The sequence below is a fragment of the Harpia harpyja genome, chromosome 9 (assembly GCF_026419915.1).
Source record: "Harpia harpyja isolate bHarHar1 chromosome 9, bHarHar1 primary haplotype, whole genome shotgun sequence".
In the NCBI taxonomy this organism is placed as follows: domain Eukaryota; kingdom Metazoa; phylum Chordata; class Aves; order Accipitriformes; family Accipitridae; genus Harpia; species Harpia harpyja.
This window is the reverse complement of record NC_068948.1, coordinates 18254754-18280805: the sequence shown is the minus strand read 5'-3', so window position 1 is coordinate 18280805 and position 26052 is coordinate 18254754. Positions and strand designations below refer to the sequence as shown.

At 38.5% G+C, this 26052-nt stretch overlaps 1 long non-coding RNA gene across 2 annotated transcripts; it reads left to right on the top strand.

Annotated features, from left to right (window-relative positions):
• The first annotated feature begins 40 nt into the window (after positions 1-40).
• Positions 41-25538, top strand: LOC128146422 (uncharacterized). 2 transcript variants are annotated; one of them, XR_008236757.1, is made up of 3 exons: positions 41-852; positions 2768-2948; positions 24104-25538. It is a non-coding gene; the product is annotated as an uncharacterized LOC128146422 (long non-coding RNA). The 2 variants fall into 2 exon arrangements; XR_008236756.1 differs by lacking the exon at positions 2768-2948.
• Positions 25539-26052: the final 514 nt, after the last annotated feature.

Sequence of the window (26052 nt, the reverse complement as noted above, 5' to 3'; positions counted from 1 at the left end):
CCCGCGAGCGGGGGGAGGAAGAGGAGGGCGGAGTGAGGACGCGAGCAGGGGAAGGGGCGTGCGCAGGGAGGAGTGTGCGCGGGAGGCGGAGAGGGGGAACGGGAGCGTGCGAATTTCCTTCCCGAGGCACCTTCGCCTCACGCCGCAGCCCCCGCGGGAGGGGGCAGCCCTGAGCGGGGAGGGGGGCGGGGGGAAGCCGCCGCGGAGCCGATAAAATGGTGTGCGTGAGCGGCGGGGCGAGCTGATCCAATATGGCCCCCTTCGTTGGCAGAAGCCAATCCCAGGCGCGTTTACTCTGCAGGCTCCGGCAGAGGCCGGGCCCGGGATGCGGAGCAGGCCCCGCTGCTGGCGGCCGCCCCCCCGCTGAGGAAAAGGCCGCCGCGGCGCTGGCTGGAACGGCGCCCGCCCAGAGTGCCAGCCCCCGGGCGGCGGGGGGAGCGGGGATTTTCCCTGGGAAAGGGAAACTTGGAGCTCCGGCACGTTTCCGCGAGGCGCTTACGCAGTCGCTGTCGGCGGTTTCCTCATGACGAGTGCGGCGGGCGGCCCAGCGCCGCAGGGCAGGGCAGAGCCCGCCTCGCCGCCGGGGCCGGGATTCCTGCCGCGGCGTTACCTCGCGGGAGAAGGGCTCCCGCGGCGGCCAGCGTGCATACGTTCGTTCGCTTTATTAGAATAGCGGGGGTGCGTTCCACATCTCCCCTCGCGGTATATAGCTAAGACTCTCTCTCCTTCTCTCTAGGGAGAGCCTGTGTGACCAGGAATTCGGTTAATTTGACCTATTGATGGCATCACCGGGTTTTGCGTTGAAGCCCAAGTACTAGCAGGGAGAGCAAGGAGAAGTCCTGCCTTTCAGAGGTAAATAAAGGTGGACATCAGACAGGGCGAGCATAACCTCAGGCACACCGGATCAAGCCACTTTCGAATGGATCGCTTGAATAGGCTAACAGGGTACGCGTTCCTACAAAATTAGCTCTAAGCCTTTCCCTTTACATAAGTTGTTTCAATCATATAAAGCAAAGCGCATCAAAAGCCAAGTATTGATTTCAAGATCAAAATTCAGAAGTAGCAGTTGACAAAACACTTCACATTCACATTATCTGAAGTAACTTTTGAAGAGTCTTGAGCTACAAAGTAGTTACACCACTCGTTTCCTTGTAGCAGGAGACCAGAGCGAAAAGCTGGAGGAGCGAGTTTCTAGCATGGTTGAAAGAATCACTGAAGGGGCTTGCTTGCAGTTTTAGCTGTAGTAGCAGATGAACAGAAAAAGCTCTTGAGGTGACCAGTTACAGAACTCTTGCTGAGTTGACCTAAGGACTAAATTGAGAATTCCAGCAATACAAGAGACTTCGCAGTCAGAGTTATTGACACTTGGATATCAGGCCTGGGAGGACTGTATGCACAGAGGTAATGAGAAACTTCATCCTAAGGCTTCCTTCTGTAGCTTGCCAGCAGGGAACTGGGGATATACTTCTAGTTCTCTCCAACCTGTTGCTTCTATATTTAGGATATCATTTAAGAGAGAAGTTTGTCATTTTACCCTGTATCAGACTTCTTGTATATCTTATATGCTTAATTATATATTGTAATACATTAATTGATTCAGGGTTTCTAAATCATTAGAGCTTCTGGAGATACAAGCATAAGGTAGGTTCTTATTCAGCATTAGTTCAGAAGACAAGCCTTTAAACAAGCTACTTTAATGTTTTAGTTTTACAGCACCTTTGTCTTTCTCCCTCTCTCTTAATTCCTTCATGGCTAAAACTTTAATCTTCTTCTCAAGCTGTTTGGAAAGACTACTGTTAATAGTTAAGCTAAAGTTTCTGTACTCACTTTCTTCTTGTAGCCAGCCCTATAGATTTTTCTTCTTTCTAATTTGCCTCTCACTAACAATTTAGAACAACTTCAAAAAATGAACATACCTCACAGGTGGTTGTTTTTTATACTAGTGGTTTCTAAAAGAAAACATATATGTCTTTGCTCCTCTAACCTCCACAGAGAAAGAAGCAAACACTTTTATGGAAAGAAGGCAGCCTTTACCCTTTTATTAGAATTAGCCAGCCAATTGTAGTACTTCCTTAATAAAGCTATCAACACTATTTTAACATTGTTAAGGGCCCTCAGCTGTAGATAGTGTGAATGGTAATGTCATAATTTGAGAGCACAGGCTTAGAATGATAAATCACATGAATGACTGAAAATAGGACCATGTGACTGGTTATTCTGTTGCTCAAAAGGACATTGAATGTCTTAATGTCTGGATGGATCCTCTCAGAGTTTAGAAAAAAACCAGGTTGCTTAAATGTACAGAGTTAAATGTTGATTTTTGGTTTGGGCTTTATTTTCTCAAACATGTCAGTATCTCATCAGTTTTGAAGATTGCTTTTGTGCAGTGTTGAATTTTCGTTCTATCAAAACTTCTGCCACTTTATATCACCACCCCAAAATCCTACTATTGTTTCAAAAAGTTGTAATTTTAGCAGGTTTTATGTATTTTATGAGATCTCTGTTTTCTCAGCACCACTACTTTACAATGTAATTATATTGCCTTGATCTGTCATAGCATACAGATGACTCTTCTAAAATATTGCGTTTGGTAAGAGTGGAAGAATACTTTGTCCCTTCCCTCCTGAATCAGCTGCTGAGATTCCACTGTTGCCACAGTGACTGCTTTGATCCCTCTCAGTAGCCACTCTGTGTGACTTGGGAAAGCAAAGAGCAGCTGTCTGCGCAGATTGTTGCTATTAGAGCAACTCCTCATACGTCTTTGCAGGCACAGTCTAACAGCCTGGTAGGAATCTGTGATGCAGGTGAAGACTTATAGCGCCATGCAAACTGAGCCCTTGCTGAGGTGTTTTGGCTGCTTTGGTGCATTGCCTCTGCAACCTGCAGCATGAATAGGAAACAAAACACTTTCTCCAGATGACTTTTGGAGCCATTAACAACTCTGCAAGGTGAGGGTAAGCTCCTGTCATTTTACCTCTGAATACATTCAAAGTCGTAAGTTCCCAGGCAGTTCAAATTGGGGAGCTCTGCTTGTTTTGTTGTGCTGTTGGCTGGCAGTTTGTAGGTTTGTTTGATCTGGAATATACAGTGGAACTCCTGCAAGGAGCAGCTACGCTGTACACCTGCACATGTGAAACACTGCAGATGCAAAGTAAGTATATGGAAGCAGAGGGTTTCTCTCGTGGCCTTGCAGAGACAGATGTGAACCAGGGTATGGTTGTAAGTCTTTTTAGATTAGGACAAAATTTAATTATTTTGACTCTATGTGTGGGAACAATCGTGTCCAAGGGTATGGATCAGAAAGAGAAGCTGGAATTCTGAATATAAACCTTTCATATTGTGATAAACAACTACAAATTAAAATCTGTTTGCTAATTAAATGTGCAAGTAATCTACTTTGTAAGATGGAAATCTCTTGGCAGCTAGAATGTTTTACTCACAGGATGGTACGTCCTAAAAGTTTACCTGACCGGTGGATACTACTGATGTAAATTGATTAAACCTGCAGTTAGGGTATCAAAATGCTGATTTCTAAAACTGCTTCTGTTGCTGTTTCCTCAAACACCTACATCTGTAGTTCGATTGTCTGGTTGCCACAATGACAGCCAGTGACAAGTACACTGTTAATTGATAAAACCATAATGATAGTACTATAATGAGGTCTGTCATGAAATAGGCAGTGTGAAAGAACATTTTAAATCTGATCTTACTGCAAAAGTATTTTTTTACTAAATTGTGTTTTCATTAAGAAATCTAAAAAGCGTATTTTTGGGGGGATTGCTGGCAGTAACCAGTTTTAGGTTTTGTCAAAGGTTTGCTGCATTGTCTTTTGAGAGCAGAGAAGTTCATATCTTGATAGGCTGAGGCCAGTTTGTGAATCTGGGTGTTGAGAGTTAGGAGATTTGTGAGTTGGAGTTGAAAGTGTGGTCTGTGAAGATCACGTACAAAGAAGAGAGGTGATACAGGACCTCTTCTAGGCACTTGTGTTAGGAAGAAAGTAGCCCTTTAAGGCCAGAGTTGGAGGTTTTGATGACGAGGTGGAGGACAGGACTGAAGGCCACCTGACTATCTTTGGGCTGCATAAGACAACACTGAAGCCTTGCTATAGTTTTCTGTGGAGTGGTTGAATGTGGAGGAGTTATCAAGAAAGAAGGAAAACAGTAATAGCTGTAGAAATAGCAGGTAAGAGGTTTTATTAAAGCAGAAGTATGCTGGAGATACTATGTTGTCTTTAAAGGCTAGATGAAGCCTGGAAGTGGGTTAAGTGATCTGATAATAGGGTGAGTATTTTGAATTGCGCTAGTAAGTAAGATGCTGAAGGGAATGCAGTAGTTAGAGCCTTTTAAAAATGCTGTTTCCTGTTTTTATCTGTGTTTCTCTTCTGTTTGTTTCTATTTATAGAAACTGAATGGATATGTCATTACTTGATTTTTGAATGTAGAGCTTAGAGTGAGTGTAGTATTCTCTATGAAGTTTTGTGCTGTTAAATATTTTTTACTAAGATTTATTTATTGTAGCACTAACTATGTTTTTATTATTCCTGGCTTGGCTTTAAAGGTAGCTGGAGTTGTGAACCGCTTCTTGACTTTGGGAAAACTTATAGGATATTCTTAATTAAGGACTAAGTAGCTCTTATGAGGAGGAGAAAGGAGAGGCAGAGAATATGAGTGATTTAAAGTAGAGGTGTACTTTTTTAGTAAAAAAAAACTGTCCTGGAGGTGTCTGGCTCCTGACTGTGAGATGGTAACGGGTCTCCTGCTGGAACTGAATTCTTTTCTCTGCTGTTGTTTTCCTTTGCTTTTTTCTTTGTCAGTAGAACATGCAAAGAGCTGGTTTTAGGTGATGTGAGATAAAACTGTCTAGTGGAAGGGATATTTAAGTAGTTACAGCCACAGGGTTTTCTTTGTAAAGATGGATAGAGGATTAGTGGTAACAGCTTCTCCCCGTTGCAGGTTTTTGATGTTCTTACTCATGTGAAAGTGATAAGCACAAACTATGGGAAACTCAGGTACATGTTAAAGATATGAAGCTGTGATGAAAGTTTGGTAAGGACTGGGAGGAAAGGGCACTTTATGTGGAGCTTTATCTAATTCCAAATACTACATAGGGATACTCTTCAGTTTAAAGGAGGCTTAGAAACTCTTTGGGTAGTTTGATTGTACAAAACAAAACGTAACTAGTTTGTCAGCTGCTGTATTCTGGGACTGTAGTAGGGAAGGAACTGTCCTGAAGGAAAAACAAAATTATAGTTAAGGACAGTTGCACTATAAATAGGGTTCCTAATCATAATTAATAGGTTTGTGGGACTTGCTTGTGTAGCTCTTGAGGTTCTAGCTTCAGGACTGTTTTGCAGTCCAAAACTAGCTGTGAAATCAGATAGTATGGTGGCCCCTTAAACTTGTCAGAAAACATAGTAACTTGTGAGTACTGGTATGACCTATGTACTGGGTTCTCTCAGGCAGCTCTGAAAATTCAGCTGGAAATACTGTTTTATGTAACGTGGACATCCATATTAGTATGCATAGTGTTATCAGTTGTGAGCAGTGTATGAAGTATGTCCCTAAAATGTTAAGTTTTAATGTAGTAGTACTTTGGTGTAAAATGCTGTTTGTTTCCTGACTTGGTGAGTTATACTGCCACAAAACAGGCAACAAACTGTTAATATTAATTATGTTATGCTTTACTCTTAATTCCCTTTTACTCTTTATGTGATACTAAGCCAGTGAAATAAACCCGGGAAACTGACTTGTTTCCTATAGTGCAGCATGCATGTATTGTGTCATGAGAGTCCTATCATCACAGATGGGTGTTTGAAGAGTTTGGGTTTGATATCTCAGTTTTGTGTGAGGCATTCATTTATCTGATGTAACTTGATAAAGCAGAGCATGACTGAGTGGTATGAATGGGTGCTAGAAACCAACCATACAAGACTAAACTTTTTGTTACTAAGTGTAGAAAGCTTCTTCTGCCCTCTTGTGGTCTTTGTATAGATATATTTTTGCTCTGAAGCTGTTAGAACATTAATTTTCCTTTAAAGCTGAAGTTTTAGCTGCCAGTAAAGTTAAAGATGTCCTTATTCTGGTAGGCCAGAGCTAATGTTACAGGATATGGAGTATTTTTCTATGATAAAATTACTAGCTTTATGGATGACAGGAGAGCAGTGGATGTCACTTAACTTTTGCAAAGCTTTTCACACTGTCTCCTGCAGTATTCATGTCCAAGTCAGGACTTTATGCTCTGAATGGGTAGATAATCAAATGAGTGGAAAAGTGGATGATCAGGCGTGGAGAGTGTGTAATGCTCTATACAAATGCTGGTAACAGATAGAATACCACAGGGATCCATACTGAGACTAGTTCTGTTTAATATCTTTATCAATTGCTTGGAGGAGTTTGCAGGTGATGTGAAAATGGGGGAGGACCAGTTGATATGCTCAATGAGAAGACTGCCATTCAGAGAGCTAGACAGGCTGGAGGGCTGGCACGAACTTGATTTCCTGAAGCTTGTTTTCTAATACCAGATCCCTAGAATGTCTTCAGAAATCTGTGTTATCTTGAACATGTTCAGAAACTTGTTTTGTAAATCTGAATAATGTAACATGCCAAACCAACTAGTCAACTTTTTGTTTGAGAAATGTGGATTATCATTGGTTGCTTTACAAAACTTGCAGTGAAGCTATGAAGCAGTGATTCAATCTCTCGTCAGTGTTGGCTTCAATAAGTAAACCTCCAGTTTGCACTGAGGTGATAGCCAAGTAATCATGAACCTGAAAACGAGGATGTGTTCTTCATAATTCTGTAGTGTTAACCTAGACTAAAACTCATCTGCTCTCCAACAAATTTAAAAGAAAAAAAGTTAATTTTTTTTGTGTCAGTCATGCATTGCATTTTTAAAGTGAACCATTTTCCATTTGCTTTTAATTTGATACATGTGGAAGCAAGATCTGCAGTTTGAGACCTCTGTAAAATAAATTTGGTACTATGTAAACTTCATCAGTACCATATAGCTTGTGCAAATTGTTGTCTTGTGAATTCCTAAGGTATCGTGGAGTAACTGCTAATATTACCAAATTCTGTAAACTGTGTAGTTGACCACTTAAAATATATGCACTGCAGTAATTTACTTGGATCATCTGCTCTAGACCAGAAATCTTGTTGATCTCTATAGTACATCTCCAGAGTGGCTCTGTGTGACTGCTGTGCCTGCCATACAATTTTCAGGAGGGTACTGATTGTGAAACTTCTAAACCAGAGAAGTTTTACATCCATGTGCCCCAAAGTATCTTCTCCTGAGGACTGATACGAGGTAAACTGTGTGGGATTCAGCAGTCATTTGGCGAAAGCGATTTAGGCAAGTCCTAGTAAAGCCCGAGTACTGCAAGAGCCACGCAAGCAGGCTGCAGCCATCCTGCTCATCTGCAGTACTGAAACTGTCCAAGAGGGAGCTGAAGGCAGAACAGAGATGTGGCTGACTGCCAGTGGTTTTAGGAAGTCACAGGAGAGAGGTTTTGTTTCATTGGAGTTTTGCAGCAATTTGGACCCGTGTGCCTAAATTCAGTTGAAATAATTCTTTGGATCTGGTCCTAAACAAATGAAGTTCCTTTGGACCTTGACTCTCTGGGCTGAAGTCAAATATTTAACATCTGCTTACAAGTGATTAGTTAATGTGGTAAGATGAACTTTTAAAGATTTGTGAATGTTCTGGCTTGGATTTCTTGTGTTAAGCTTCATTTCTGTGAAACTTCTTTAACGGTCATGAAGTGCAAGGATAGGCTGAAATTAAACTTAAAGGCCTTTTTAAATGTTACGTGTGGAAACCTTACTGAAACAGTTACATGCAGCTTAGCCACTGGTGATTGTCTTTCTTCAGTGGTTGACTATTACTGTATACAGTAAACCAGATCTATGCAAGGGAAATAATAAATTTGAGGTTTTTAGCAAAATATTTATTGGCATATAACACGATGTCACTTTTCAGAAAGTTAATTCTGACGTGTACTTCCTAGGCAACAGAATCAATTGTATGGTGCTGTTTCTGGTCCTTCTGTGTCACTTGTTTAGTTTTGTATTGGTGCCCTAAAACTTTAGTAAATTTTCAGATATTTGTAACTGACCTTGTATTTTGTAATGCTGTGGAATACAAAAATTGACCTAGGGACGACTGAGAGTCAAACTGCTGACTTTTAGTGAACTTCTAACTGTAGTTTACTAAAAACAAAATCTTAAATATTTGTTCTATCCAACTAGCTATGGATATGCATTGCCTATACAGACTTTTATCACTATCTTCTAATTGTTCCCTATAGACATCTAGGAATTAGGATTGCATTTTTGCTATACTGTGTTTGACTGTTCAATTGCTTTTACTGTCCCTACTACAAACCCTTTTCCTTCCTTTTTTTTTTTTTTAACTTCTACCAATAGTTACCTTTCCTTCCACTCCTTGTGATAATGGCTCCAAGAAACTGGTTTTTGGTTTCTCCTATTTTGAAATTAGGAATAAAGAAATCGTTCTATTTCACTTTTTACTAGGTTCAGTGGAATTTAAATTTACTTTTTTTTAATATGAGCTTCTTTATCTGTTTCAGAACAGTTAGATGGAGGAGGTGTGTGCATGTATATATAAATAAAGTAATCTTTTTAATAAGTGCTGTGCTTCTACTTGAGAAAAGGCAGTTTGTAGCACAAATGCTGCCCAACCCTCACAATATCAATGCTAAAACTACTTCTGCAAAATTGAGATTTCACTGCTCACAAGAGGGCACTGCAGCTTTACTTTTGTGCATGTTATTGTGAGCAATGAGATCTAGCAACAGAAAGGCAAATAATACTGTCACTCTCCAGCAGAATTAATTTTTAAACCAAGCTCTTATCAATAAAGATTACCAGCTCTTTTTTAAAAAAAGAAATTAAGTTATTGAAAGTAATGCAGAAATTGGAGTTGAGAGCTTTGAAATGGAATGTCCTTTTGTCAGCTTCAGGGTCAAAGTATTGTTTCTGGTGATGACTGACTAAGGCAAGCTATGTAAAGAAATCTGTGATCTCATGTAAAAGAAAAAAAGGAAAGACTGTCTGACTGTAGTGAGCTAATTTATTTACTTATCAAAGCCTTAAGTGTCATTAGACAGCTCAGTAGGCAAGTCATCGTAAGAAGAGTGTTCACTTAGTAAAGATTAATTATAGCCTCCAGCATATCAAGTTTATTATGTCCAATAAGTATGGCAAACAGCTGGAGGAACATGTTTGTCTTTACACTCGATAGCATTTTCTTGCCTTAAGGTCTGACTCCTGAAAGAATTATTAGTTGTTGTGGGTGAATTGTTCCTAATTCTGCAAACTGGTTTTTGGTGTGTATTTAATTCTGTGCTTTAAGGAAAACAAAATGAAGGTATTGGGTGTGATACTGAAGTTGTCAATACCTAACTTTTTAAATAGTGTCTGAACTCTAAAGTGGAGTGCTTTTTTTGTATTGGTTACCTTTAATCCACGCATTCATTGGATTTAAACTTCTGGTCTAGAATGGTGTTTCTCAGTGGAAATATGAAAGACTGGCAACCCACAAATGGTTGGACTTTTAGGGTCTACCTGCTGAAGAAATTCATTTTAACAAGCTAGTTTTACAATTTTCCATAATGGCTCTTTCACTTCTGAAATTACTTCCCATTGAATGACATAGAAACTCATGAACTCTAGGTTACAAAAAAGCATATATCGCTGAACAGACAAGGCAGGTTTGGAACCAAATTCTGTGAATAGCTAAAGGTGTCATAAAAATCTACTGAGAAAAACTGTACTTTATATATAATGTCTTATATGCTTTTGACAAGCATATATACTACGGGATTATAATGGGGGGGGGGGAGCTGGTGAAAGCTAATAGAGACATCCAAATATACAATGAGAAGAAAGATTACTGAAGAAGTGATTAAGAAGTGGTGTAAGGTGCTTCAGTAGAGTAAGGGAAGCTTCTGATAGCAAAATGAATTTAAGATCTCAAGAACAGGATTTAGCTGAAGAATTAATTTTTTTTTTTTTATGCAGTGCTGTGAAAGTAATGTCAAAAAGGAAGATAATTTTTGGCTTAAACAATAAGAACTTCATATTGGTGAGAGGTAGGGAAAATTATTTTGAGTTTTGGAAGTTAAGCAGACTGAGCTGTCAGGATGGACTTGTTACAGTGCAGTTTTGAAATGGGGAGAGCAGTTTTAAATAAGAATGTGTAGATAAATAATGCATTAAGAACAGATAACAGTCACTGGGTGCCTAGTTGAGTCTTTTTTTAATGTTGTATGACTGCTGTCTATGGCACATGAGTGTGACTTACTAAATTTGATGCGATCCTATGTGGGAAGCAATAAATCACAGTAGTGTATTGCAGTACACTTGCAAATCTAGGCACTGACATTGCTATGATCTAACTTGAAAGTACTAACCAGCCTGAATAACTCACTCCCTCCCTATGAAGAGCTACTAAGTCATAGAATCATAGAATCATTTTGGTTGGAAAAGACCTTCAAGGTCATCAAGTCCAACCATTAACCATGCCCCCTAAACCATGCCCTGGAGTACCCTGTCCACTCGCTTTTTGAATACCTCCAGGGATGGTGACTCAACCACTTCCCTGGGCAGCCCATTCCAATGTTTGACAACCCTCTCTGTAAAAAAATTTTTCCTAATATCTAACCTAAATCTCCCTTGCCTCAACTTGAGGCCATTTCCTCTTGTCCTATCTCCAGACACCTGACAGAAGAGACCAACACCCACCTCACAATTTAAGTCAGTTGTGTGAGGACTGGAATCTTGATTCCAGCTAATGAGCCTAGTTTGCAAACAGGCTCATGCTCTAGATTTGGAAGTTCTGCTTCAGCACCTTGTCCAATGGTACTGTTAAACTTGGACTCTGTTGCTGTTCAGACCTGTGTTGAAGTGGACTGTTTCAAGGTAGTGCTTGAAAGAACTTTAATTAAACAACAAATTAATTCAGAAGCTGTGTTTTTGGCTGTTAAACCCTTCTACTTGCAGCAAGAATCTCTGAACCCTATTAGGTAAAGCATTTATTTCTGGACTGGAGCTGATAGGCAACCTTTTTCATCACTTATGAAGAGTGGTCTTTAAAGGTGAAACAGCAAAACTGAGTATTTCATGTACCCAACATTCTTGTTAATGATAGCATTAGGAAGATATTACTGGAACACAAGAAAGAAAGAAAAAAAAGAAACTTCCCCATGAGACAGTCTGCCCCAAAAGAGAGCACAACTACAGGAAGTATTTAATAAAATACTAGAATGTCTTACTTTGCATTAATAGAAGAGCCTCGGGGGGGGGGGGGGGGGGGAACAACAAACCACTAAACCTTTTGTCAGTATGTTTTTCCGTAATTCAGTTTGTCTTTAGGACTAAAACATCTATTCAAAGGTCTGTGTTGACAATATATTGCTGAGGTTTGTGGTTTTCTATTTCAAGCCATAAATGACCCTACAGGGCTCAGGTATTTGACAAGCTTGGCAGAAAAATAGTGCAGTTGTCTGAACTTATTCACATATGTTTAAGTATTCCTGTATTCGATTAATTTAACTCCAAGTTGAAGGGCTAATACACATTTCATGTCCTCATACATTCCACATGCCTCTCTTTGGCCGTCACTAGTCCAGTCCTCTCATTTTGTGTACTGCTTCTGATTCTGTCTCTACAGATAATCTTGTATGGACTTTTTCTGCTGAGAAATGATCACTCAAGGTGCATCTCTGTTACTGTATGGAACAGCGCAGTGTTTAAGAGGGAGGCCCTAAAGGATGGAGGAGGCTCTGCTTATTTGGGATACAGACTGACTCATTTTGTAATCCTGAGGCATGGGTTGTGTTGTGTTTCAGTGCAAATTAGTTCTCCGAAATCCTTGGTCTCCTACTGTGTGATTACTTTCTCCGATACCTATTCCCTTGAGACTTCCCCTTTACCTGGCTCAGCAGCTACTCTTAGCAGCTTACCCGTTTTCTCCATTTTCAGTAGCTTTGCCTGTTTTCCCTTTTGTTTATTCACCTCTGTTTTGGGAGCACCTCCCTACCTCTTAAAAATGATTCAAAATGAATTGTGAAGTGCGTTCTGCTTGGCTCAAAGAGCAAATGGCCATGAACAGAGTGTCTGCTGAAATCAGGTTCCAGTGCCTTTTGGGAAGAGCATTTTGGCCATGGCGTATTTTCTTAGCATGTGTAGCGCAGTTTCTACAGAAGTATCAGGGTAGCTTTCCTCATGTGTTAGGTGGCTTATTTGCTCTGTAGTAGCTGCTGACTAAACTCTAGAGAAAAAGATCAAGGACTTCACCAGAAGGTGTTTCATTAAGTGAGCTGTGTATAGGGACTCAAGTCTTCTGGTTTCTATTGACAGAACTGAGTAATTGGACTCCATCTCATCAAGAAATAGGTGAATTTGAGTGCAACTGATGGAGTTGACTTTGAATCTAGGTTTTTCTGCAAAGTTAGGGTCTGGTTCTGCAGAGCTGAAAGGATTGATTCACTTCATCAACAGTCCTCTATAAAGTCTATTGGTCACATGTGAAAACTTGCCAAGAGATGCAAAATAATAAAGAAACTAATTCTCAATTGCCTAGGTCCTCTCTGGTTAAAGGAAAACTCCCTATAACTTTCTGGTAGTACTGTGAAATTGCTCCTTCTGAAGCTTATAGGTCAACAAGAGCTTTCTTCCCCCAAATTGTTTCTGATTAAAGTACTATAATCTCTGAAGTAATTATCACTGTGGTGATAGAGTTTTCATGTATTGTTGAAAAGTAAGTGTGGCCATATTGGTTTTGAACTTGTGGTTGAAAGGCCTAGCTTGATTTATTTTTAAGGGTTACTGATGCTTCATAGTAACTGAAGACCTTTCCATCCTGTAATACACTGTTTATCACAGTCATGACCTGTCACACTGATGGAGAGCTTGGCAGGGGTAGCACACTATTTTTCTGTGTATTTATCTGACACCTGGAGCATGTCGCTAAAGCACTGATTTCTCCCCTAACTTGTCATGGTCTCTGACTGAAAGCACTTGTGTGACCTTTGCCATCCAAATTGCAGACATTTTTCAGTATCTTTATCTGCAAAATTTTGTTATCTGTTGTCTATGGCTAAAATATGTGCCTGTCATAAATCTCCCAGTAGAAAAAAAAGATAGAATGAGAGGACAGTTTTTCTTTTAAACTTAGTGCTGTGGTTTAACCCCAGCCAGCAACTAAGCACCATGCAGCCACTCGCTCATTCCCCCGCTCACCCAGTGGGATGGGGGAGAGAATCAGGGGAAAAAAGTAAAACTTGTGGCTTGCGATAAAGACAGTTTTATAGGACAGAAAGGAAGAAAATAATAATGACAATAACAACAATAATAAAATGACAATAATAATAGTAAAGGAATTGGAATATACAAAACAAGTGATGCACAATGCAATTGCTCACCACTTGCTCACTGATGCCCAGTTAGTTCCTGAGCAGTGATCTGCCCCTGCCCCAGCCAATTACCCCCAATTTATATACTAGGCTTAACATCGCATGGTATGGAATACCCCTTTGGCCAGTTCAGGTCAGCTGTTCTGGCTGTGTCCCCTCCCAACTTCTTGTGCCCCTCCAGCCTTCTTGCTGGCTGCGCATGAGAAGCTGAAAAATCCTTGACTTGGTATAAACACTGCTTAGCAACAACTGAAAACATCAGTGTGTTACCAACAACATTCTCATACTAAATCAAAAACAGAACACTGCACCACATACTAGAAAGAAAACTAACTCTATCCCAGCTGAAACCAGGAAACTTAGTGATATGATTAGATAGTGTTATAAAAATAAAACTTCAGAATGCAGTAAACCTGCACTGGGTTGTGGTCTGGCTTTCTAATATTTTGTTACGCTGTTTCTGACTCCAGAGGTACTGGTCGGGCTGTTGTTGTCTGTCATATCTTGCAGGCAGATGCTTGCTGGCATGTATAGAACTTCTAATCTCTCATGTCAGAATGGGATTCTTGCAAGATTTATAACATGTATTCAGCAGAGTTTTATTGTTTAATCTTCCAGAGAATGATTTAATAAATACAAACTGGCCAAGTGTGTGTGTATATACAGCAACCAATAACACCAATTAGGTAATACCAAACAGTGATTATTTTAGTTGCACAAAGTTGAACACACTGTCAAATATGAAGAAAGGCGCATAAGTACTTTGTGCTGCTTTTTGTTGTTCTTTTAAGTTACCTTCTATTATGTTCAATTTTGCAGTAGTTTAGAGTACATAAACTTGTTTTGTAGCCACTCTAAATCTTCGCACCGTCAACTCATATAGAATCTGATTTGTATAACAGTGCTATATATCTAATTGTTTTGTAAGGATTTGTGATCAATAGGTATAACTCATGGGCAGTTGAAGCTTTTGAGCATGAAAGAACAAGAGGTAGAGCATGGTTGTTACGAAAATAGCTACACTGGACAAAGCACAGTGGAATGCTCTGTGAGGAGAAGAATAGCAGTGGACAGAAGATATGATTGGACAAATTAAATGGGTGTTCAGTCTCTCCTTTCTGTTGTTTATGAAGGGATAAAAGAAAATAACCCTCTGTTCAGAAGGGTATTGTTGACTATATTGACTTCAATTTATTTTTTTTTAACCTGCAGCTCTTTCATGAGTATGCTGAACTAACAGCACTTTTCTAAAAACCGTAACCTACATGCATTTTTTTTTTTAATTTTTTTTTTACCAGTCTCATTGTCAGGTTTGAACCTGCTTTTTTTTTTCCAGCTACAGGAGTTGACCCCTTTAATTCAAAAGTTGCTCCTCTTAGAATAAATTGGATTGAATACCACTCTGTTCTAGCTTTCCTATGAAAACAAAAACTTGAAAACACGGGAATGTTAAGGTATTGGTCTTGGAATTAATTTCTGAATATTTATCATCTTGATATTCATTTTAATGTCCCTCATCTTGAAATGAGGACAAGGCTACTAATTATGTTCTTCCATCTGCTTCTATCTCCTTAAATGTGCTCAAATTTAACTTTGCTGTTTTGTTTTTGAAGTGTAGTTAAATCATGGCCCCAGTGAGTTCATGGCAAGTCTTCTGATCTCAGCAAAATTAGTCAGAATTTCAACCACTGTGTAGAAACCTTAGTTAAGTGAATGAATACATGGTTCTGGATCTCAGCTAAGACTCATAATACAGGTGATGCCCTTGGTATGAAGAGTTCATGGATGGCATTTGCATTTGGGTAACAGATTGCAGTGGCTTAAAATAACAAACTCCAAAAGAGCTGATGAAAATATTGAGAGTCTTGATAGCTGATGAGATGTAATGTCATGAGTGGCTGATGTAGAATAGCTTAAGTTCTGATTCTGAGTTGATCAGGAAGAATTATTTAACTTAAATACCCTTGGTAATTTGAAGATCTGGAACAGTAAAGCTTTCAAAATACTACTTAAAACCTTGATTCACAGTTTTGCAGTAGGTGTAACATCTTGGCTGGTATCAAATTTGGTGGCCTCAAGTTGTGATATAGTAGTGGTGTTACCTTTTTTTATTACTGCTTAAGGTTTTTCATCTGGTGACAGGCATCTGGCTGTTTAGGAATGCTGCTTCCCAACCATAAATAGTATGTTTGATATAGCTGCTTATATTAATGTCTAAAGCTCAATAATCTCTGTAATAACTTGAAATAATGGAGCAACTGGAGCCACAAATAAGCTTAGCTAGAAAAGGTACTATGAAAAATATATTGAGATCAAATTTTAAAAGCTCTGAGTACACCAAACTTGTGGAATTGGTCAGTTGCTTGTCCTAATGCTTAGCAAGTTATTATGCAGATTCTGCAGATCGTTAACCATATAGACCTACCAGATATTGCTCTGTAGCACTTTGTCCACAAAGACACTGTGTTAACAATACGACAATAATTCTTGATATATCTAAGGTAACTAAAGCAAAACTTACAAATGAAGAAAAACTGGGAAGTCAGTTGAGAGAATTGTGTGCCTTTATTGGAATGCAGAATGGGAATTTCTGGGCTATGAATCTGTGCTCTAAGATCCCGCTATGAGCTTTTTGGGGACTTAAAAATAGTTGGCTTTATACGTTGGTGCTTCCCACCCTGAATTGGTAAAGTTTCCAACTGTTTCATGAGCCACAGGAAGATGCACTTCCCCCTCATTATCAGCCTGTGCTTTAGTTTGACTTTTCTTCTCTGAGCTCAGCCTTTTTCCCCTATCCTTTTTCTTTTTTCCTCATTGTGTCCCAAACATGATAGAACCTGTCTCTATGCAGGTTCTATCACAGGTAAAACTGCAATTTTTACATTGAAATCATGGTCTTTGTTCCAAGCTATCAGTTTGCTTTCTGCTTCATTGTTAGAGGAAGGTATACTATTTAGTTAACTATTAAAACAGTCTGAAGTGGAAGTGATCTTAATTTAAAAGTGTGTGTCTTAACATCGCTAACAGAAACAACTATTCACTTCTAAATGTTTGTTCTTATGTCCCTTTCCATGCACTGATTTTATGTTTATCTTTTATTTGATGCATTATTGTAGGCATTGAGTATTAAAGCCATACTTGAACATCCAGTTTTTTAGACTATTCTGCAATGCTGAACTGTGTAATAGATTATTGATGCTCTGCTCTAATGCATATTTTGGAATTAAGACATGTATGTTCTAGGTTTCAGGACTTTTGAAAAACTATGTTTGCAAAGCAAGGCATGCAGAATGCAGAGAGGAAACTGGAAAATAGAAAGACTCCTTTTCAAATTAGTTTTGTACTCTTTTTTTGGTTTGTGTGATAATGGAATATTGTGAGTAATTGGGCAGGAGGGGTGGGGAAGAAGAGCAGGTAAAGTAGCTTGATGTGTCCTGTTATAATAAAAAGAATAGTGTTGTCCTGTGTGTCTTGTTATTTTGTGGGTTTTTTCCTACCCTCTGTCTACAGGACCTTGTTAGGTGGTAAGCTTTCTAATAGTTAGCAGTCATTGCTAAGAGGATACTGTGATTTCTTTTCATGTGACAAACCACGTAAGTTAAGGCCTAATGCTGTCTCTGATATTCAAGGACACCAAAGAACCCTTGTTCTAGTAAATCTGGAAGGAAGCTCTGTGTCATCTGGCTGATAGAGAATACTTGTCAGATCATTAATGGAAATTATTTTCAGTTTGCAGTTCAGGCTAGGTAGCAAGACTTCCAACGAAACAGAAAACAAGTTATGGTGGATGATAATTTAATGTGGGAAATTTCTAGTGTGTGCTTTTTGCGCAGAGGTAACGTTGTATTCTGGCAAAATAGACAAAAGCTTAGAATCTCAGGGTCCTTAACTCTATCATGTCGTATTGTAGGCATGCTGTTTCTCTATGTCTTTCTCCCTCATCCGGAAGTTGGCAGAAATTTGGCATTTAACAATTTAGTGAGATATATTTCCTACTGATGTTAAAAAAGCACACACAAAGCTTAGAGAGTGATGTAGCTCACTTAAGAATTTTAAAAGCTCAGTTCTTAAACTTAGTTCAGTGAAATTGTCAAGTACTATAACATATTTACTAGTTTGACAGACTTTTTTTCAGCCAGCCAAACACAGCTTGTGTTTCTAAAGAGAGAACAGATTGTCGTGGTTCCTTCTCCTTAGTGTACAGAAACACAGGCGTATTTGACAGCAACAGAAGAGCACATTAAGATTGAGACACAAAGATAGGCATATATGGATGAGTCTTCTGTTGAGCTATTTACCATCTTACTCCTTTAGGTAAATAAATAGCAAATAGGCATTCCTTTGAGAGTATACTGCTAAATTAATCTTGGATGTCTACTAATTAAAAATAATTAGGAAATAGTCTCTTTTCATATTGCTATTTGGAGCTTGAACAAGGCTGACTTGACATGAATTTCATAGCAAAATTTATTAAGGTTACTTATCTGAGGTAGGCAGACCACTTCTCAAAGAACCATAATTAATGTAAGTACAGAAAGTTACCAGTCTAGTTTAGCCATTCAAATAAAAAAACCCCAAAACCTAAACCTCTGATAAATAAGGAGGGATGACAGTATGTACTCTATGTGCCACTGAATGTTTTAATGCTTCTTTGTATTTTCACTGGAAATGCAGAACACGTGGGGGAGGAAGTAATATATTGTAGCATCCACAAAATCTAAATATCTTGATTATGTACCTGTGAAGTAATTGCAGTTCATTCTTCTTGCTTGGAAGTGCTTGACCAGGTGGATCTGGCTGCTGGTGGTCAAAAACTGCTAGTCAATAGGAGGAAAATCATAAAAGTACTAGCTAAACACATGACAGAAGGCAATTCTCCTGAAAATGTCAATGAGCCTTGTCGTCAGTGTGCAGTGCTAAGTGAACATTATCACTGGAGCAGTGTACAGCTATATTTCATATTATGGACACATTTTTCACGCAAGCTAAGGAAACAGTGTCCTGAGCCTGCTTGCTGTGGGAAGATGCAGCTGTTTCTGATGTAGAATTTGTGCACACAGGGATTCAAATTGTTTGAAGATTGCTGGCTTTTCTCCAAGAAGTTGAGTCTTCCTGCCCAAAACCAGTTGTAGGCTTAATATCTTATTGTGTACGGTAGTTGTAGTATGAAATAAAGCCATAATGTATTTCTGCACAATCCATTTAACTAGCCTGAAATATTTAAACACCAGATTTTGCTTTCCAGTAGACCTATATTTTTAGGGGTCACATCTGCAAAAACTTCTAATTCATTACTTGTAGTAATAAGCAAGAACTCTTTCAGTTTAGCTGTTTGATTAGGTGGTGTAGTGGCTTGCCTTGTATATTAGATAAACCATACTTGTTCAAAACTGAATTATCTCTTCAGTTACTGTAACTGCCAAAGCAAGTCAGTGTTTGAGCTAGGTACAACACTAAGTACTAGACTGAGGACCCTGTATTATATGTGAGCAAATTCACCACTTTTTTTATAAAGACATTGGGGGATGTTCCTGTGCTACTCAAATAAATGTGTACCTATTAAATGGAGAAACATGAAGAAATCTTTAGAAGTCTTAAAGTTTGTGTTTTTCTTTTTTATTTTTCATTAGAGACTTGTAAAAACTAATATGATCTATTAGAACAAATTCCACTGAGAAAAGTTGGAATGAAGATGAAAGCAATCCTTATTCTCCAGAGGAAGCATGACCAGGGTCGTATAGGTCACTGTAGGGTCTTTTAAAAAAAAAAAAAAAAAGGGAATTTAGCTAAAGCTGTTAAGAGTTGCAAAAGAGATATGCTAGGTGAATGGGGATGCCCACATTCATGTGTGTTATGTGACTTCTTAAGCTGGTCTTTCTTGCTTGTTTTAAGTTTTCTCAGTCTATCCTAGGTAAATTGGGACCCCAAAAATCTGTTTCTTAGGTCTCTTTTGTCTTCATAATAAAATTCTTCAGCTACATTTAAGGCATTGATTGTATGATTATTACTTTATGATTTAAATTAGCATTTATTCAAACGTTAAATGCTTTGCAAAGGTTGTGCCAGAAAGCGTTCTCAATCTGCCCCTCAAGAGCTTGGAATGTTTCTTTTATTACTGGATTGTATATCTGTAATTCATGTAGCTGACTCTTTTCATAGTTAACTGGGTTACTAGTCACTATTCCTAGACTTCTTAAAATATTAGAATTTTAACACAGGAGTTCATAAACTGCATTTTGAGAGACATGCTCTTTAGTCAGTTTCTGACTTCTTCTTTTAAGTGGTTTAAAGCTTTCACTTCCCAGAAGTCAGTCAGCTGCTTCCTAGTTTTTCCTCAACCAGATTGATCTGCCCTCCTTGTGGCCCACATTGCTTATAGGTGCATGTTGACTGTCACCTTTAGACTTGGCATGGGACTTCCTACAAAGGCTTTAAGAGGAGGTTTTCTTCTGGTTTTAGGGGAGATAGATGGAAGCTGTTCAACTCAAATCTTGGGAGAAGTACAATGAAACTGAGACTGCTTTGTAAATGAGGTCTACTAGGCAGCCTTTAAACCTTGGAGATGATGGGCTAGTTATGAGATGAATCAGGTGATCTCCCTTACTGTCATGGGAAATAGGGTATAAATATACTCAATTAAGACAACACAACATGCTCAGTGATATGTTTCAATGTAGAGTTTTCTCTGCTTTCAGGGTGCTTCCATAAAAGCGGTTGGTCAGTAATAGTCTGTCGAATAAGTAGACAAAAGAAAGAGGTTGTCTTGCAGTTCATTTATAAAAAGTGTCTTAGTTAATTTATTCAAAAATAGTGAAGTGGTCTACTGTATGGTTAAGTTTAGAATACTTGCTCATTTGTCTGGCTGTTATGCACTTCCAGTTTTGAAAAGGAAATACAGGATGGAAAAACTAGTGTTATTGCTATGGGAACAATGTGCTGCGATTAAAGAGAAGCTAGTGGTTGCTGTTTAAGTTTGTAGCACATCAGTACATCAACTGTTGCCCAGATACTACAACAACGTGCAGTTAGACTGTAGTAGAGAGAGGCCGGAAACTTTGAGAATGGGATATAAGTATAATCAGTGACACCTTAAGCTGTTTTCAAATACTCTTGTATAAAAGTGCTTCTGCATTTATTGTCCAGTTCTAATATATAATGCTTGCTGTCTGAAATGCACTGAATCTTAGGCTACTACTACAAGCAGGGCATTAGTACTTTAGCTGAACGATCTCTCATTTTGAAGAAACCGGTTTTGGAATTTTTCAGTATTTTCAGGGATATAATGAAGAGTCTTACAAAAAAAACCATTCCCTTTCAGTAGAGGAAGGAGTAAATGTGTTAAATAAAGAGGTGTTCCAAAGAAATACCTGACTGTGAAAACTGGCAAACCTGTGTTTGCCCACTATTGCAAACAAAACTGAACTAGAAGTGGAACTCAATGAGAGCAAAGTAGTCTTAAGTATCAGGACAGTGTAATTATCTAGGTACCTCTTATCCATAAAAAGTTAAGACAGTGTCATCTCTGAGCATGTCTTATTTTTATTAAAAGATACTGTGATAAGTCCTGTAAAATTGTAATCATTAGATGCAGCTCTTGTGACTACCATAGGCTGTGTAATATTGCACAATCAACATAGTTTTCAGCTACCATCTAGTGGGGAATTTGAGATAGTGTTCTGAAAATGCAGACCAGTAAACACTCCAGAATCATCAGTACTTTTACAGGTATTATACTTTGGGGAACCGCTGAGATTTTTGACTGATTGTAGTCCTTACAAGTAAGACCATTCTGACTCTTAAGGCCTATCTGAATTAAAAGGAGGAACTATAGTAAAGTGGATGAAGCATACAAATGGTGAAATGCAGAAGCATAGAATTGTATTCCTGGGTTTTCCTTACAAAACCAAAACCGACCCATGTCCCTTTAGAGTTTGAATGCTTCCATCTTCCTCTCTTACATTTTTAGAACAGACATGCTGGATTAAGTGAGTCTGGCAGATACAAATTCCAAAGTTCAGTAACTAGATTACAGTTGCTTTGGCATCTAGCATATACATACAATTAAATGCAAGAGTAAAGCACTAAGAATTAAATTTCCAAAACGGGTACTTAAACCTGCATGTACCTCAGGTATTGTTTTTAATGAAGTATGTTTTTCCTGCTCTGTTTACTTCCCAATGCTTGTAGAGGTAAGTGGTTGACCAGGTGTTCCTAATGTTAGTTGAATAAAATGGAGGGTAGTAATGATATAAACAAAAAAATAACTCTTGCTTAATGGCAGTTACTAAAAGAGAACAAACAATGTAAGCCTCAAAGCAGAGAGTGACGTTGCCTCTGGTGGTAACTGGTCAGAGGCAGTAATCCAAGCATATGGAGTCAAGCTCAGTGTGGTGCTGTTCTGACTTGCTTCAGATGTGCAAATCGGTGATCCTGCCTAATTTGGGGCAAAAAGAGTGCTTCCTTCACAGAATCTTAAACATCGTGCTGCAAATTCAATAGCCTCTGCCTCAAAAGGACTGAAAATGAATTTCCCTGTTTATTTCCATTGAACATCTTTGAGGCACATGTTAACCTTGTTCTTCCATATTAACATCAATCTTCCTTTCACACTAAGACAGCGCACCTTTAGCATCTAGTGATGAAGCTTACTGATGCAGCTTTCGCTATATCTAGAAGATATGGGCCTACTTAATCCCATACAGCCAACCTATGCTTGTCACTTACATTAAATGAGTAGCTAATCATTAAAGGAGTAGTGCATGTGTATGGCTTCATTTGTGGTGAACTTCAGTCTGACAAACCACATGTAACTTGTAAGCCAAGCTAACTCCCAAAACCCACTTACGTTGGATGTTCCAGTATTGCCAGTAATAGCAAAGATGACTGGACAGGGGTGAAACTCATCCTGGTTTAGAGGGTTTGGCTGAAATGCACTTTTTTTTGTACTGGAAAGAGAAAATGGGGTCCTGGACTGTGTTTAAAAACAGTGAGGGAGTAACTGCAAAATGTTCCGACACAGCTATAGCTCTGCTCTGCTTCTTCCCCATACTTCCATTCAGAATTTTTTTTTCTTTTTTTTGAGCTGCTGGATGCTGCATGCCCTTTGATCAGCTGAGGTTAAACTAGCTCTAGCCTTGGAATGGAAATGATTCTCGAACTTCCCTCCTAAATTCTTTCTTTTCTGACTTGGTGGATGGGTCCTCTACAATTATCAAAGTTCTTCAGAGGTTGGCCTCTATTGATCCCTGAGCATATTATGGAGAATTGCTGCTCACCTTCAATGCATTCCTGATTGAGTGCTGTGCAGGAGGGAGGATCTTCCTGTAGTCAAATATGTATTTGTGGAAGCCCCTAGGATACACGTAGAGCTATAAGTTGTAGTACCGTTGAATGCTTCTGTACTACATAGTTCTGTAAAATAGTGGCATATTTTGTTTAGCTGAATACATGTCTGCAGTTAACTGTTTAAAAAAATTGAGAAGGCAGGTTTTTTTTCATGGGGAAACAAATGATGTCTGTATGTATGTGAGGGTACTGATGGCTTGTAGTTAGTTTGTAGTAGATGATAGTATGAGCCAGTCACTGTGAACTCATTGTATACCACTTATTAGAAAATTTTGTCTGCTGGGTTAGAATGTAAGTTGGTTTGTTGGTTTAGAATCTGGTAGTGATGTGCTATTTGACATGCTTGAATTTTGAGTGTATGCATTCAGTCTTGCTTTTCAACTGAAAACTTCAAGCTACTCCAGCACTGAGTGATTTTTGGGAGTATTTTTTTGTTTTGTAATTCTTAAATCTGAGATTCAAGCTGATATTTTAACAGGGTTTGGGCATATGGACTTCTCACTTCTGAGAGACTAGCATCTCGGGCAAGGTGTCTCCCAACTCTGGGGGCTTTTTCTTGTGGCTGGTAGTAAGAAAAACATTTTATGAGTAAGCTTGAGAAGGTCAGAAGTTGTTGCATGGTGCTAAAACGAGCTCTATAAAATCACCTACTTAATAATGGCTTTAGTAATCACTCTGCTACTGTTATTCCACAGCTGTGTTGAAATGGAAGCCTAATTTGTCAACAGGAAAGACATGCCAATAGTCCAATTTTTTGTTACAAAAGTTATGTTTAACATGATAATTTCATGACTGAAATGAGGAAACTGGATTATATAAGTGAATTGAGCAAATTATTTATCACTCAAGGATGGATCAAGGAGTTCTATTAAAACTAGCATTGGAACTTGAAAGTTGCAGACTTGAAGCCATTTAAGCAACAGGAACAAAACTGTGGAGGTATTACTGTTTATTTAAAATACCTGGTAGATATATAGTAGTATAGATTATGATCCTGAAGATGTTTACATGATTGTACAGACTTGTACTTTGACGACATAAACTTTTCCCTCTAGCCAGACCCTGTTTCCTAGTACTGAGCTTTAGGATGTTTAAAAGTTAAAGTGGACTTCCTTGGGCAAGGCAATTGTGAGTTACTCTGTTAAGAAAAAATACTAATGAAGAACAGTTTCCCAGTCTGAAAACTTGCTCTCTATTAGCCAGTGCTTGATTGGCAGGATCAGTGGGTTGTCAGAGAAACCAAACATACTTGCTTTTAACAATACAATAGGGAAGGCTATTTAGCTTGGGTTCCTTTCCTTGTTCTTCATTCCTGCAATGCAGGGAGCCTTCTGTAGATATCCTAAGAAAAATCCTTTCATTGACTGTTTAAGACCAAAATGGGCTGCAATACCAGTAGGAGCATGACAGTAGTGGAATCTGTTCAGAAGCCTGGAGGACAGCCTGAGGAAGAAGAAGAAAATGAAGATCCTGGCACAGAAAAAACTGCTGATGCTATCCAGAATTTAGTTACAAAGGACAGTGCATGTGACAGAACAAGCTGAAATTGGATATTGATGTGCTCCAAATACAGACTGTAACTATGAAGGAAGCAACTTGTTTATTGGCATTTTGTGCTTGAAGGGATTGATCTTTGTGTTACTGACACTGTGGAGTTAAAGGCAAGTTTCATATTGGATATCAAGGAAATCTGCATTTACGGACAATGGTGTGAGATTGCCATCTAAGCTGATGAATTCCCTGCAATGGATACTCAGGGAAAACTCTGTATGTTGCATGAGAAGCCTTGCCCTCAACATAGCCTCCTGGAAACTTGGGCTGAATCCAAAGTAATCTCACAGAAATCAATGAAGCCCTAAATCTCAGGCATTAACTGATTTTAAAACAAAACCCAAAACATATGTGTATGTATCTCTTTTAATTCTCTGACTCTGAAACAGTTTCTATTGCAATAACTTTTAAGTATAAATAGTAATAACTTTCAGATTATTCAATAAATGTAATCTAAGAAACATCTCACAGAAATCTATTTTGGTATTTAAGAACTGAAGTACATGTTAAGTTCTGTCTATGCTCAACTGTACAAGTTGATCCATTCACCTATCTTCATATTTACTATATAACTCTAATGTATCTGATCATAATGAACTCTACTGTAGCAGTTTAAAAATCCCAATTATAATCCATTTTGATTCTTCTTGATGCAAAGACTTGCAACAATTTCTTTACAGTTCTGTGCTTAAAGACATAACTGAAGTAAATTACTGTTCTAACAAGGCCTATACCATTTGTATTTTAGGTTGATGGGAATCTGGCTAAAATTTACCTGTTAGATATTTGGTTCCTTCCATTATTATTGTCTGTACTAGAAGATGTACATATGCCAAGATACACATTGGTGGTGTAGATTTCTTTGTGGACTAGCCTATACTTCTAATTGTTTCTTCTATTAAAAAGAAGTTTGACAGTTCTTAAAGCTTGTTCACTATTTAAGTGCTTGTGAATAATGCTTATGTATATTTGTTTTGAGAAGATGTAATCTGAATTGTATGTCCATTAAAAATGTTGAATGATGTGTATTTCTTTAGTGAAGGTATAAAACTTGAACATATAAACAGAGCTTGTAACTCTAGATAACTGGTGTATTTGCAGAGCTGAATGGTTGCTCTATAATAGCACTGAACTTCTGGTGGTTTTGATAGCTATACATAACAACTGAAGAACAATGAAATCTGTTCAGGAACCCTGTTTTTATAAATATGTCAGCTTTTAAAGTTATTTGGGTAGCCTATTAATAATCTGAGCCTGATGTCTGGTAGATATGCCAGAAGAAGGTAAAAATATCTTAATTGCTTTGAACTAATATAGGGAGCCTGCAAATGAATTGATTTTAAAAAAGTATAGTGAGCTGGAAAGGAGCTTCTAGCTTTTTCTGAATTTTGAACAAGCTCTAGTTTAGTCATGGGACCGTACATGGCTTTGACTCCCAAACAGGCATATACACAAAATGCTTGGCTGTCCGCTTAAATATCTGAGGATGAGCTGTTTCTGAGGGATGGTGGTGTATTGCCTCAAACTGAGTGGAGGACAAAGTTTGTTTATTAAGACAGGTTACTTTGGATGGAGGGGAGGTTACTAAAGACTAGAGATTTTTTGTTTATCGACTGTTGAGTAGTTTGGGGTTTTTTGTGGGGGTCCCCCTCTCTTGTTCTGTCCTTGAATGATGTATCAATCTGGAGGCAAAAAATGATTCATTAGGTTAGGTCAGCTAA